Raw genomic sequence first — 15,940 nt, forward strand, 5'->3', positions numbered from 1 at the left:
GACATCAACCACATTATCTGATATTGTTATTTTTTGGAAGTGTCATAAGCAACTTTGTCCACTCTACTAAGAAATAACCTTCTGGAAGCTAGGACCTTGGCTTCTTCATTTTTAAAAATTCCCCATAGTGCCCCATAACAATAATATTTGGTCTAAGGCTTATCAGTTTACCAAATACTCTCACTGACTGGACCTTCACAACAACTCTGCAAGGCAGCTTTATTGTCCTCACTTTATATATGAGGAAATGGAGTTTCTGAGGGCTGAAGGAACTTGGCCAAGACACACAGCTTGTATGGAGTTGCCACTGCTGACCACTCCATTAATCCCCCCAAGCACACACGCCAACACAAGGGAATGCCAAAGCACCTCACAAAGGAGCTGGCATAGAGTAGGTGCTCAAGAGATGCTAGTTTTCCCATTGTTTGACAATTTATGCCTAAAAAATGTTTTCTTTCCACTAACTATATCCTACCGGGTACCCCAATATCTTCAGCAGAGACTGTTCCATGTTCTCAGAGAATTTACCATCAACATAAGGAAATATAGCTAACATGTATGAACCCAAGGATAGCGAATGACTGACTAATCTGTGGCACTGGCTCTAATGCAATGAAAACTCAGAGGATGCTCCACAGTGGGCTGGAATGGTCAGAGAAGGTTTCCTAGCAAACATTGGAGGGGCCTGGAAAAAACAACCAATCCACTCTCCCCTCCTTTTTCTCTTGGTTCCAGAAAGAAGAACGTTTGCTGCCAGAAACTGTTTTGATTGCCTTTGCTTGTGCTCAGCGTACCTGGTCCCCTCCTTGTTGATAAGGTTGTATAAAAAGTGTCCTAGCTGTCCCCAACTACAAATCCCACCCTCAATTTGCGGTGCCAAGAGCATGACATTGTAGGGTCTTTCATCAAGACAGCAGTATGTGGCCTCACAAGCACAGTATAGTCTGTGTCAACATCCACGACCCCACTGGAGAACGAATAGTTGATTTTTTAGACCAAGTCCATAAGCTGCTTTTTGCAAGCAGACGAGAGAGCAGGATAGAGACAATTTAAGTAAAATAAAAGACACTGCATTTCACCCTGAATGTTTCCGTAGTTCCAGATCTTGCCAGTGGTTTGGTAACAAGTCAAAGTAGAAACTGGATGTTTCTGAACATTTGGTGTTCCAGAGTCTTCTGGAAGAGAGCCAGATAATGAATTACCAAATGAACAGTTTCTGGCTCTCTTATCAAGGACAAATCTTCTGCCAGCTTCAGTGCTAAGATGCTGTGGCAGCAGCAAACTAACAACAATGACAACAACAACAACAACAATTTGCCAGGACAACGCAAGTCCAGAATGTAGGACAGACTATTTTCTTTGTTGGCTGTAATCTGGAACGATGTGATTTATCATCCACATTAGATGCTCATACCATGACATCCTAAACAGAGACATTTTCTGTTGGATATCAGCTGAAAAAATTTGTATTCAACACTAATTTCATCAAAACCTGGATAGTTGAGATAGATGGATTTCGTTAAACAATGAGAATTAGTATGATATAAAAAATTCACTATAAAGATGCTATTTTATTCTCCAAGCCTCCCTTGTGCTCTATTATAGAGTTTGTAGCCTAATACTCAAATAAAAAAATTGAGAGTAGGAGATTCGAGCTGGATTGTGCCCCCCTCCCTCCTGCCCCCAGCCAATACCCTCAAAACTAGTCTGAAATGACAAGGCAGGAGTCCCTTTTCGGGATATTTGCAGGTCGTTCTTCGTGTAAAAGAACGTAAGAACTCTCAAAAAGCCAAAGAGATAGAGTGCTCTGAGCAGGTCCTTTTCATGCCCTTGCCGTCTCAGAAGTCCACTGCAAAGGCTCTTGGTCAGCACTGCAGGCTGCTCTTTCATCTCAGTAATCTGAGTGCCTTTGCAGAGCAGGCCTCAGGTCAGGTGTCAGGCTCACTCTCTGGTATTCAGTGAATTCCAAGTCAAGTCCAGGCTCGAGTCAGCTGCCTCCATTGTAAGTCTTTTGCAATTCGATGGATGGCCTGGCCTTATGTCTTGAGGATTGGAATCTCCCGGGTGGGGATTGGATTTCACTTTCCATGTCTACAGTGCTTGCACCAAGGTTATTAATATAGTCTACACAGGGGATCATATTGAGAGTGAGCCGGAATCCACATAAAAAAGCCTGCAGCTTGAAACTAGCCTGAAGCAAGCCCCCAGGAGGAGACCAGGTCACCCTAAGCAGCCCTGGGGAACTTTGAGAAGTGTTCAAGTCAGCCCTGTCTGGGACACAGCATCTTTCTTTCTATGTCAGCCCTGCTCTCCCAGACTTCCCACCCATGCCTGGAGGTGCTCTTCAGCACCTATGGGAGAAGAAAGTGACCTGAGGAACACGTCAGGGGTTACCTCCACCAAGGTTTAAGGACTCAGAGGATTCCCTTCCCTAAAGCGCAGTTTAAAATGAATGAAGGAATCCTGGCACAGTGATTTATATCAGCTCAAGAATCAATAAGACCATTGGAGGAGCAGACAACCACAGTGGAAAGAACACACCCTCTGAAGGCAGACCAGGATTGGGATCTCAGTCCTGCTCCTTACTAGCTGTGGCCTCAGGCAGCTACTTCGTTTTCTAGAGCCTCCGTTCCTCCTCTGGAGGATGATACTAATCAGCTGTCTTGTAAGGTACGCATGAGAACTTAGAGAGAGTATGTATGTAAAGCACCTGGCAGAGATAGGCATCCAACAAATGGCAGCAATTGTTATTGAATAAGGCAGGAGAGACGGCTGGGTCCCTCAAATCCTGGATGAATGTCGGTATCCACTCTGGGCGAGAATTGCTCTGCTCAGTCATTGGATCTATACATGTGCTTTACTATTTCTTCTACCTTCATGTTTTTAATTACCCAAATGATTCATGACTGAAAAATATAAAAGCTCAAATATCATAGAAAACACAAAAATTCTCTTGGCCCCCATACAATTCTGTCCTCTTCCCCTTCCCCTGAGGTAATCACTCTTCTCAGTTTGTTTTGTATGTTAGGGGCTTTTGGGTAAGCAAGTGCACATATGAATATACATATAAAAATATATCGTGTTGTCTTGTGTGGGTTTTTTAAAAAGCAAAAAGTATGTTTTGTATGTGTATTTTAATATTTTGTTGACGTATAATACGCATTTGGGAAAGTGAACACAGGATGAGTGTACAGCTTGATGAATTTTCACAAACTGAACACACACGTGTAATCAGCACTCATGTCAAGAAACATTGCCATCCCCCCAAAAGCCTCCCTCGTGCCCCTTTCCAATTAAGAAACCCCTAACAGTGACCACTATTCTGACTTATATCAGCATAGATTGGTTGTGCCTGCTTTTGTACATTATATGAATTGAATCATACAGTGTATTCGTTTTATATTGCTGTGTAACAAATTACCACAAACTCCACAGCTTAAAACAACACAAATCTATCATCTCACAGTTTCTGTAGGTCAAAAATCCAGGCATAGTGTGGCTGGATTCTCTTCTTGGGGCCTCAGAGGGCTGAAATCAAGGTGCCAGCCAGGGCTGAGGTCTCCTCTGGGACATGGGGTCCTCTCCATCTCACTGGTTGTTGGCAGAATTCATTTCCTTATAGTTGTAGGAGCGAGGTCCCCGTTTTCTTGATGGCTGTCAATGAGGGATCATTCTCAGCACCTAGAGGCCACCTACATTCCTTGTCACAAGGCCTCCTCGGCCCTTAAGCCAGTGTCAGAGAACTTCTATCACTTCAATCGCCCTCATGCTTCAACTTTCTGATTTCCTCTTCTGCAAGCGGCCGAAGAACATGCTCTGCTTTTAAAGAACTCATTTGATTAGGTCAGGCCTACCTGAATAATCTTCCTATCTTCAGGTTCACTGATTTGGGACTTTAATTAAGTCCACAAAGTTCCCTTGCAGCAGCACCTAGATTAGAGTTCGACTGAGTAACGCAGGGAGAGTGTGTGTACACCGGGCTGCAGGAATCCTGGAGGGCCGTGTTAGAATTCTGCCTACCACAGGCAATATTTACTCTTCTATATCTGGCTTCTTTCACTCCACATTATGTTTGTGAGATTCGTCTATATTGTGAGGAATAGGTCTTTTGGTGAACATGCATACATATAGAAATAAACACTTTTTGTTATAAGACACTAAGATTTTGGAGTTCTTTGTTACCACAAGATAAACCATATTGCCTTCCAATAAGTCAGTCCCATGAATTTCGAACGAAAGTACTCTGCTTGCCATGTCCTTACCAACCCATGTTATAAGTGTGTGGCTTTTTTCTTTTTTTTTTTTCAGATTGGCACCTGGGCTAACAACTGTTGCCAATCTTCCTTTTTTTTTTAAGGATTGGCACCTGGGCTATCAACTGTTGCCAATCTTTTTTTTTTCTTCCTTCTGCTTTATCTCCCCCAACCCCCCCTGTACACAGTTGTATATCTTAGTTGCAGGTCCTTCTAGTTGTGGGATGTGGGGCGCCGCCTCAACGTGGCCTGACAAGCGGCACCATGTCCACACCCAGGATCCAAACCCTGGGCCGCCGCAGCGGAGCGCGTGAACTTAACCACTCGGCCACGGAGCCGGCCCCAAGTGTGTGTGTTTAAGTGAACTTTGGCCAACCTGGGCCTTATTTGTACCCCTATGAAATAAGGAGTTTTCCCTGTGTAAGGATCCAGGAGAGCATGCCTAACTCCCCTGCCTGCCCCAACCACTAACATTATCACCAAGCACTGTGGGTGTCCCTTACTGTGCTCTATTTTTTCCTTCAACTTATCACTTTCAAATATTCCATATATTTACAGTACTAATTTATGATATTTATTGTTTGCTTTCTATCTCCAGCCACTAGGATATAAGCTTCTGCAGGGCAGGGATCTTTGTTAGTTTATGATATATCCCAAAGGCCTAGAAGAGTGCCTGACACATAGCAGGTGCTTAAAAATATTTGTGGAATGAACAAATAAATAGTAACCCAAGATATGAACTTTGGATTATTATTATTATTAATTATAATAAATTAATGTTACAGTGATTATATTTTCTAAATCAAACAATTAGGACACTGTCTAAAAAAAGGGTTTTCTGGATTTAAATGTGGGAAAAGATTTAACTATGCATTTATATCTGTTGAAACTCCTTTGTCCCACTTCCTCTACCTCGTTTTTTATTTTACTTTATACAGTTGTAGTAGACATTTTTTTAGAATACCCTAAATTCTTTCTGGATATGCTTGTAAAATTGAGACTGCTGCAGAAAACCAGAGATTTAAAGATGCTCTCTTCATAGAGCATTGTACCATACCAAAACAATAAATATTTGTCCCTGTAAATTCTGTCCTGAAATATCTTCCCTTTTCACTGCAACTAATCAATATGCGGCTCCTCCTTCAAGATCAGAGTTAGCTGGGGTCTACAGCAGAGCTATCAAAGAGAACTTTCTGCAGTGATGGAAATATTCTTCATCTGCACTCTGTGATACCATAGCTGCTGGCTGCCTGTGGCTGCTAAGTGCTTGAAATGTGGCTAGTGTGACTGAGGAATTAAATTTCAATCCAACTTAATTATAAGCCATTTTTGTTAATTTGATTTTAAGTAAATTTAAATGGCCACATGTGGTTAGTGGCTACCGTATTGGACAGCACAGCTCTAGAGGAAAGAGACAGAAGAGTGGAATCCGTTTTGATACTTTGATTGTGGCAGCTCGAGGGATCCTGAGACCCATAGGTGAGAGGAGAACGTGCCAGGTCCTTTCTTCACAACCCCTTGCCCAAGTGATGGGGAGTAAGGAACAGAGCACTCTCACCCTCTCTCCTTAGGGAGGGAGCTTGGACTGGGGGACAGAAGGACTCATTCCCTTGTATTCATTGGGCATCACCTTGACTTGTTCCTTCATGTGGTCATTGGCTTAGGCTATGTCTACATGGGCCCACTGACTCAAGCTGGAACTCCGGATGTGAAATGGGAATGGTGGAGGCATGGATTTTGCCACTTACACACAGTTCCCCTGCTCATACTATGCTTTGTGCAGCTCGCCCTGGGGGCACGTGCAGAGAGGCACTCAATCTACCTGCTGGAGGATTGGACATTTTAGAGCAGGTGGTAATTACTGAAGCAGGTAATAGATCATAAGGAAGTAAAGTCTAGATAGGTTATCCAATAAAGAAAATAACCAGACCTGGGGTTTCAAAAGAGCAAAGAAAAAGAATATTACCTACTTTGAGTTACTTCTTGCAGCAGAGAATATCTGGCTCTACTGTGCTGTTATGAAATTAATTTGAAGTTGAGAAACTGTAATATATTACAGCTATCAGTCTCTCTGGACGGTTTTACAATCAACATGTAGGATATGAAAAAAGAAAGATGCCAATAACATATTAATGTGGTATTCGGTGTTCAATCTTCTTTATGCAGCAGAATATTACAGCTGAGGCAAAAATGATCAAAAAGTTGGTTCTCTTTTATACAAAGAAACAGAAGAAGGAAACTTGAACTTTAAATTATCCCATCTGTCACTTTCCATTGATTGAGTCTTGCTCATTAAGATAAATTCCAAGCTAGAATATAATTTTTATCTTTTGCCTTTTGAGCTCTCCAGAATGTATGGCTTTTGGCTACCTTGGTTTCTTTCTCTTTTTTTCATTCTTTCTTTCTTTTGCTTCCCGCCCCCCCCCCCCCATATTGGCAGCTGCCAAGGAGGAATGGGGCACTCTACCTCATGGTGTTTCCCTTCTTATTTGAGTTCTGCGGTTCAACACCTGACGTCCACCTGCAGAGATGCCCAAGCAAAGTCAGACACCCCCCTTTCTCTCTCTTGCATGCCGTGTTGGTACAAGAAGGGTGTGCGGCTTCTCTGGGACAGAAGAGAACCCAAACTCAGCTCTACCATTAACTAGCTGTGGGATCCTGGAGGAGTCGTTTACCCTGATTCTCAGCTTCCACGTCTGTTGAAGGGGAGATACTCATGAAGAGGACAGGATGGCTAGGTGAGCTTGCTTTACAACTTTTGGCTGGTTCTCACTAACTCCCTTCTTCTGACTTAGTTTCCCTTCTCTCCCAGCATGCCGTTGCTCTGCTCAGCGAGTTATTTCAGCCATCTCAACAACTAATGCTGATGTGATGTGAACATTCCTGGTAACTATCAGATAGCAGGCGCTCAACAAACATGAGTTCTTCCCTCCCTCCCCTCTGTTCTCAACAAAGCAGCTAGCGCTGGATGTTCAACCGTGGCCCTTTGTTCTTGCTCTGCCCTTCGTTGCCAGGATGAAAATGAAGTGACAAAAGAGGAAGCGCTCATGATTTCATAGTGCTGATAATGATAACCCAGGTCCAAATGGGCCCTGTGCAAAAGTGGAAAGTAAGAAGTTAATGTCCAGTTGCCTCACCCCACTCCCCTCCCCCACACCCCTGTGGCTCTACTTCCCTATTGCCTCTGCTTGTGGGTTCAGTATCCTCCTTTTCCCTTCTCTTGCCCTCTCAAAACCCACTCTCAGATCCTTCATTCAGACTACAGTACAGGTGAGTGATAATCCTCTTTGCTCCATGTACATTTGCACATGGATCAGATTCTTCAGTTAAAATGGATTGTTCTCTGAGTGTAAAATCTTGGGCATCGAGCAGAGGGAGAATATTCTCCATTTCAAAGGTCTTTTCTGGAGTTCTGGAAATAAAGCCATGTAATTACATGCCCATAGGGGGAGCCAACACCACAATGCCTTCTTGAACCACAGGAACGGCCAACTATTTTCCCCATGGAGATTGCCCAAGTAATTACCCACACGAAAGAAATCCTCCTAAGTCCCTGTCAGTCTGAACAAGTGGGGGCAGCAGAGAGCAGTCTGCCAGAGCCAAAGGAGCAGAATAAGCATGGTTGGATAAGATGCTGTGAACAGTTTGAAGAGAGGTTTGTGAGAAGGCAGGTTAGAGATGGGAAGCAAGGTTGAGGCCAAGAGAACAAACAGAACAGGGGAATAGGTCTAGGCGTAAACAGACAGCGTTGGAGCGTTGGTAGAGAATGATGAAGGGGTCTGGATGGCCAAATAAAGTCTCTAGGGAGGAAGCAAATGATTCTTCAAGAGACTAGAGCAGCCTTTCTCAAATTTTGTGGGTTATGAAAGAACCCAGATTTGAAAATCTGATGAAATCCAAGGGCTTTCTCTGGAGAAAAGTGAATATAAACATAAATTTTATAATCAAACTCAAGAGTTTTCAGCTCCCAGCCCAAGACCACGCATGGACTCCAGGCCCAAAATTAATCTAGATTCTCAGAGACAGTAAAAGTGAGGCCATTCGGTCACTCAGGTTTATTGTCCTCCTGGATCTGTAGACCTGGGACTGCCTTCTCACTCAGGAAGGGGCCCAGGCCTGTCTTCACAGTGACTCATGTTTGTATTGGTTCTAAACAATCCCAAAGTAGCCTTGGGCTGTGGAGTTTATTAAGGATCCACATATAAGATTTGGGGGTCCCTCTGCTACTCTCTACCTCCTTCTACTGGCTACCATATTGAGATAGTTGTAAGTGCTACGAACTTTGCATTCCTTACCTAAATATGGTCTCCTAAGAATAAGCAGTTACTCTTATTATACCCAGTTTATAAATGACAAAACTGAGGTTAGATCACTTGCCCAGGTTCACAAAGCCAGCCGGTTAGAGAGCTGGGATGGGCATCCAGCACCCTCTGAGCCTGCAGTCTAGGTAGTCAACGTTATCTATGCTGATTATCAGATGCCGCACAGGCTTCAGAGCTTTTAGAACAACATTTAAACATTGCTCTAGGTAGGAACATCATTCAGAAGGTCGTTTTCAAGTCTTTGCTTTTCTGATGGATAGTGAAGATTCCAGTCAACGGGATTCTTGTCCAATATTTGGTGAGGCGGGTGCGACACCCACCTAGGGGTGAGTGGGACCTGTGATGCTCACTTTCTCTCTACCCTCAGTTCACACGCTGCTTCTTTAAACACATGACCCCTGGTTTGTGAATACAAAAACATCTCTGCTCCAGAAAGCCATACAACTTGGTGAATTTCATAGAGATAAGTTGTTTTCTTCCTTTTTATTGTCATAGTCTCTTGGATGTTAGTTGATAAAGTGTATCTGTTAAAAAAGGAATTACGTTTTAGAAAAAGAAGCAGAGCCCCCAGTGGCTGGGCAGCTTCCTCTCCACTTGATGACAGAGGTTGAGATCTCTTAGGTGATTATGTGAAAAGGTAGTAATAATACGTGGATTCAATACCTACTGTAGTAATTGACCTGTAAAAAAATCAATTTCCTTAAACAATTTTTTAAAAACATCATGTTTGTTAACTTACTTTTTGAATAAGTTAACCCCACAGAACATAAAATAGATATGATCGCGTATAGCAGGCATTTTACAGAATAAGGAAGTCAGACACTGTATCACATAAATAACAGATATCACATAATAACTGTATCACAGGAATAACAGATTCCTGTGGGTTAATTTAACTTGTCTTTATACAAAAAATTCAGCAACCTTCCCTATTGTTCAATCTGCTGTCATCTTAGATGTATGGGGTTTTTCACCAGCTTTATAAATAAATTGAATCAAAGCTTCCTACAATAAAATGAAAAATAATTAAAAATGATGTGTTTCTCAACTTCTCAAGTTACATTTCTGCACAGATGAATTACATAAAATCGAAGATCTGTTAGAAGGTGCCAACTCCCACAAAATTTCCAAGTGGCATCAAAATGCTTGCATGTTCCATGGGAAATTTCTCTTAATCTATAGCTGAACTCCATGGAATAGTAATTTCACAATACATCATCAGCTATTACATGAAAGGAAGAGCTCCATGGTCAAATGAATGTCGGAAAGGCTGAGTTAAGTAAAATGAAGAGGCATTTGTAATGGCAGCCTTCTTAGACTCTTTCATGCTGATTGGCACTGCACATATCCCATAGATACATATATATATCCATAGCACGTTAGAAAGAGTTTCCCAACCATACTCACCAGGGAGTGCGTTGTTCACAAAACACCTATTAATATCTCATTGATCTAGAATTCCCTGAAAGAGTTTGGGAAATATGGCTCAATAATTTAATGTACTTTCCAGAGTATCTGGGCCTAGGATACAGAAGAGAAAAGATGAGGGGTCCTAAAAGATGGGGATCTCTAAAGGATGGGCAGAGAAACTCCAAAGACCAACTTGCCCTGCTTACGTTTGCCTTGTCTGGCCTTGGGCTGGCATGGTAAGAACTCACTTCTTGGTTTCTCTGAGGGTAGTGGACAAACCTCTGGGCCTCACGTAAGTACAGCTTCTTTCCAAGCTTCCTCTGCAGGTCTAGCTGTGAAGAGGGATTATGCTGGGTCTAGCCCAACTTCTAGAATGAATTCAGAGGGCAAACAGCTGGAGTCCTCCAAAGTAGCAGGGGACTCCAGTCATTTATATGATACCTAAAGACTGCAGCCTGAATTTGTCATAATGCTGGCATTTCACCAACGATAGATGATTGGTGGAACAGGGGGAAGGGGGAGAAAAAGAGCCAATGAAAATGGCAAAGAAAGGATGTGTCAATTCTGCAGACATGGTTCTTGGAATATTTCATTTTACTTTTACCATAAGAATGATGCCCAGGTTCAAGAATTTCAACAGAGTTCTAGATATTGGCTGAGAGATCAAAAACAGAAGAATTCTGCCATTTCACACTTCCATGACCTTAACTCACCCACATATTATCTGGAAAGTGACATTTACTCCAAAGCCCTTTTATCGTACCTTTAATGAATGGGCAATGTCACGTTTTCCTGGAACAACTAAGTTTCTGTCAAAACTCAAAAAGACGGGAAGTTTGGTAATGGAGTGTTAGGTTAGTGAAATGTAATCTTTCTGCCCTACTTCTGAAGCTCTCTGATGTTTCCCATGTAACCGTCTTTGACATTTAATTGAAAGCACCATGTTTTTTACTAAGCAACCCATTTGAGCCCTTGGTGGTCACTTAAGACCTATTTCATTGCCATCTGGCACTCATCCGAAGCCACGATTATATAGTAAATGCATGGTTCAGCTCGGTCTGCTGCAATCATCTATTGATCTTGTGGTTCTTGGGGAAGTGGTGTCTTATTCATATTTTCAAGTTGTATCTTATAATGAAGGTTCTTTGGCTTCCCATGGTTTCATAGCTGTGAAATCAATTATGACTTCAGTAGCACTGACAATGTACTATATTTGTGAAAAGAAAATTGAAAAATTATTACCTGATGGATGAGAAATGGTTTTGACATTTAAAACCAGAAAATGCTTCTCCATATCTCTTCTAAATGATGTCTGATGTTGACATTAGCATTTATGTAATTCATCCAATTGTGAGAACCATCCTGTACTAATTCTTAATAGCAGTAAAACCTATTACAATGGGGAATAATATTCCTTCAAAAGGCTTCATTCCAACCTTCTTCTTCTAGGCCCATCATATCAACTTCATAATAAACTTATTTTGCTATAATTCTGCTACAGCAAACCCTGAGGAAGTCATAATGAGGCACCTAGAATTAGAGTTAAAATAGACAGGCAATAGGCCTAAATCCAAACAAAGGTTTGCATTCATTCAGGAAAGGCTTAATGGGCAAGATTAAAGATGAAAGGTATCAGCTTTTTCTTTTTTCCGGGGGGTCGGTAATGAGGGCCAAATCTTCCCTTAATTATCTGAAGGAAATTTTGATAAAGAGAGAAACAAAATGTAGGGCTTAGATTTGGGGAAATCTTAACAGAAAATTACAATCTGTCCACCTGTGATGTGGAAATGTCATTCTACCTCAGTTTCCACACAGTGGTTGGCTTTGAAAGGCTGAAAACAAAGGGGTTCAAAATTTCTGCAGATGGAAGTGAGTACATGTTTAGGAGCCATCTCTCCACGGAAAAATCCTGGGCAGCAGAACCATACAGCATCAGGTCAGTCAGAAGACAGAGAATGGGCCATTCTCACTGAGCTCACCAAGCTGTGTCTGCAGCAAGGGAACATAGTGGCAGCTCCAGACTGCTCCACGGGTTGTTGCTAAGGTGTTCTCTCTTGCTCTGGGGCTATACTGGCAAGGGTCACCTTGCCAAGCTGAAAACAGAGACATAAGCATTGCAGGTGATGGGAACAGTACATGCAAAGGAAAGGAATTGTGAAAGAGTGTCTTCTGGAAATACTAAGAGAAGTTAGACAAAGAGTTATGTGACCAAAAGCATCCCATAGGCAGTCTGGGACCACATTTTAAAGAGCTTCCTCTGCCACACTGAGTTTGGACTTGATTTTAGGGAAAGATAAATCGTAGGGCAGTGAGAACAGTCTAGAAATGGGGAAGGACTGACAAGATGTCCTTCTTCCTCTTCTTTCCTCGGGGATTCTAATTCATCAGTACACACTTAGCTCAAACACCACCACCATGCAATCTCTGTGAGACTCTCCGACCAATCCCACCACTCTAAACACACAAACACACACACCCCCTGCCCCCATAGATACCACTTCCCCCTCAGTGCTCCCATTTCATTTTGTAATCGCCTTTATCCTGGCACCTAGCATCAACTAGCGAATGAACTTATAAACATATCTGCTTCCTCAACTCGAACATGCCATCTGCTCAAGAGTAGAGAACGTGTTTTATCTATCTCTGTACATTGCCTAGAACATAGTAGGAATTCAATATATGTTTGTTGGGTGAAAGAAATTGCTATTCTAGAAAACATAGTAGGCTCAGAGTTTGATTCTGCTCCTGTAAGGAGGATGTGGTGTTAAGATTTTCTTCCTTAACATATCGTGAGGATATCACACACTGCTCAGAACCATTGAGTTCTCTCAACTGAGATTTGTACAAAACCTACCAAGGGGGAGTTATGCTTATTATTTGTTTACAGTACATTACAGCTAATTCTTTGATATTGAAAAGCCACTATACTTTTGTCTCATTTACTTCTGAGGGAGAAGTCAGGAGATATTCTTTCCCCTTCAAGTAATGGACACAGTAAGCCAACAAAAATACATTTAAAGACATGTGCATTCACTTTTCATTTGTCTTAGATCAAAATTAGATGTTTCTCCCCCATTATCTCATAAAAGTGCATGATTTATGAAAGAAACTAAAGTAAGTGTCACTAAAACTGATTACTCTAAAGTGAATAGTGACGTATATGTGGGTACGCGATTGTGATTATGATGTTAGAGAAACTAATCTAATGATCAGTGGGATAATGTGATTTTGTGGTGTTGGTAAAAGACTAAAAGCAGAAGTGCTTGGTGAAATTGCACCTGCTAATATGAAATAGGCCCAGAATGACCACCAAGGGGACATTTGTCTTTGACTCCACCCACTGACACCTGATGGACAGTGACTTCAGGCTGCCCTAGCTGCTGAGTCCACACTGCCCCAGACCTCATTGACAATTCTGAGCCCACCTGTCTTATGCAGAACCTGAGAGATGTAAGGAAGCAGACAGCAGGAAGGGGAAGGAACGTTCTTTCGGGGAGGAACAAACGCTCCCCAAACGCTCCCAGTCCCCACCCGAATAACTGCTTGCTCCTTCTGCTCCGTGTGCCTGCCCTTGATCTCTCCCCGTCCCACTTGCTCTGGGTCTTGCATCAATGATCCTCCTTCTTGAACATCATCACTCTCTCACTCAGCAGTCGATCCTCCACCTCTCAGAGCTTCTCAACCTTGAAAAATCCTCTAAATGGCACAGCCCTTCCTCTCTCCTTACACTCCCCAACCAAACGGATGGGAAACGCACCCTGTCCTTGCTCCCTCTCCTTCCTTACTGTTCCCGACTCCTTAACCCTCAGAGCCTGGATCTGATCCCCTCATTGTACCGGCCCGCACTCAAATGACACAAAGGAACATCTCATTATTAAATGCCACTGCTGCTTACTTCTCCATCACATCTGACCTCTCAGAAGCATTTGGTGTCTTCTTGAAATTCTCTCCGCACTTAGTGTCCTCAATATTTATCTCTCCTGGCCTCCGTTTACTCTCTAACAAACCCTTCTCCATCTCCTGCTGCCTGCAGGTGGGCATCTTCAAGACTCTGTCCTCACCTTTCCTCTCCTCTCCTTCAGAGATGTCTTCTTTTCCCACGACTTAGATAGCCACCACTTTGTGGCTGACTCTCAAATCTGACTCTAGCCAACCATGCTGCTCCTTACTCCCCACTCCCACTGACACGCAGACAAAATTCCCTCTTCATCATTCGTCCTCTGCCCCTGTGGCATGGTTCACCATAATGCTAGGCATTTTACCATTACAGTCCAAAGTTAGTCAGATAAAGCCAGGCTCAACATCCAGCTCTACCACATACTTCCTGGCTGACCTTAGACAAGTTTTTCAACCAGTCTGAGCCTTAGTTTCCCCATCTGCAGAATCAAAGATAACAACTCATCCTTGCCTCATGTGGTGGTTGTGAGAATTAAAAGAATTCACGTAAATCACCTGGCCCATAATAATTATTCCTTAGGTTTTAGCTGTTGCTATTAATGTACTGAGTGCATGTTTATTGAATGAAGGGATGAACTATGGGGATGCTTCAGGCACTCTAGCAGAAAGGTGGGAAGGGGACATGAGGTTGGAAGACTTTTGAGTTCCCTCACATCCTACAATATGGAGTGTGGCCATCTCCTCGAGGTAGGACAATGCAGCCCAATGAAGATGACTAACTTTTACAAAATATTACTTATTTTGTTTTATATTTGCTTCTACAGAAAGCATTTCAGTAACATAGTTATCTTTCAGCTTAAGCTGTTTATCCACTCTAGCCTACTGTATATAAACATCACCATAAAGTTATTCCAGTTTTTGTTGATTATTTAAATGGAAAACAATTACCTCAGTGAAAATTGCACAAACAGAATGTGCCATCAAAGAAGAAAATCACCATTTGATTCTCCTGAAATTAAAACACCTCTCCTCCCCAACTCAGCCAGGTTATCTTCTGGCATGTGACAGGCTTTTTCTCCTAAGTAACTTTCTCACACACATCAAGCGCCATCTTCCTAAAGGATTTTTTCCTCAGTGTGAGAGGGAATCAGTACTTTGATCAGCAATTTGTCTTTGCTTGATTGACTGCTCTGGTTTGTTCTTAACTAAGACTATTTTTTAAATAAACTTTTCATTTTGGAATAATTTTATATTTACAGAGAAGTTGCAGAGTTCCCGGACACCTGTCGTCTAGTTCTCCCTAATGTTAGCATCTTACACAACAGTGGTACCTTTGTCAAACCAAGAAATTAACACTGGTAAATTACTATTAATTAAACTAAAGACTTTGTTCAGACTTCACTGGCTTTTCCACTAGCATCTTTTTTCTATTCCAAGATCCAATTCAGGATACTATACCGTATTTAGTCATCACGTGATTTTAATAAATATTCCATTGATCTTGAATAACACCAAATAATTACTGTCAAATGTTCTCTGCCCCATAAAAGTATATAAAACCTGTGAAATTCAAGGTAGGGTGGGGAAAGCTGGCCAAAATGGAATTTAGGGCAGTCATCCAAATAAATAAAACCAGTTGGAGAAAAAATATGATAGTGAAATGTTAAACACTTTGTTTCTTCCTCCACCCCGACTTCAGAACTTTCTCTAGTTTTGTCTCTCCTAAAAGGCTGTGTTTCTGATTGCATCTCCACATTCAAGCTTTGACAATTTTTCAGCTACCTCATCTATCATCAAATTGGAAGAAACAAAGAATTGTTTTAATCTTCACTGGAAACACAACTGTGTGACCTTGAGCAAGTCCATTCAGCCTTTCTTGGCCTCACTTTTCCCATCTGCACAATTTGTGTGTGGTTTGTCCGTGGCTGCCAAGCGCTGGTCTGTGGATTTGTTGTATCAGAAACACCTAGAAAGCTTGTTGCAACGCTAATTTGCAGATCCTGCCCCACTTATGAATATCTGGGCACTTGGGCCTGGGGATCTGTATTTTCACAAATA

Source organism: Equus przewalskii, chromosome X, assembly GCF_037783145.1.
Source record: "Equus przewalskii isolate Varuska chromosome X, EquPr2, whole genome shotgun sequence".
Lineage (NCBI taxonomy): Eukaryota > Metazoa > Chordata > Mammalia > Perissodactyla > Equidae > Equus > Equus przewalskii.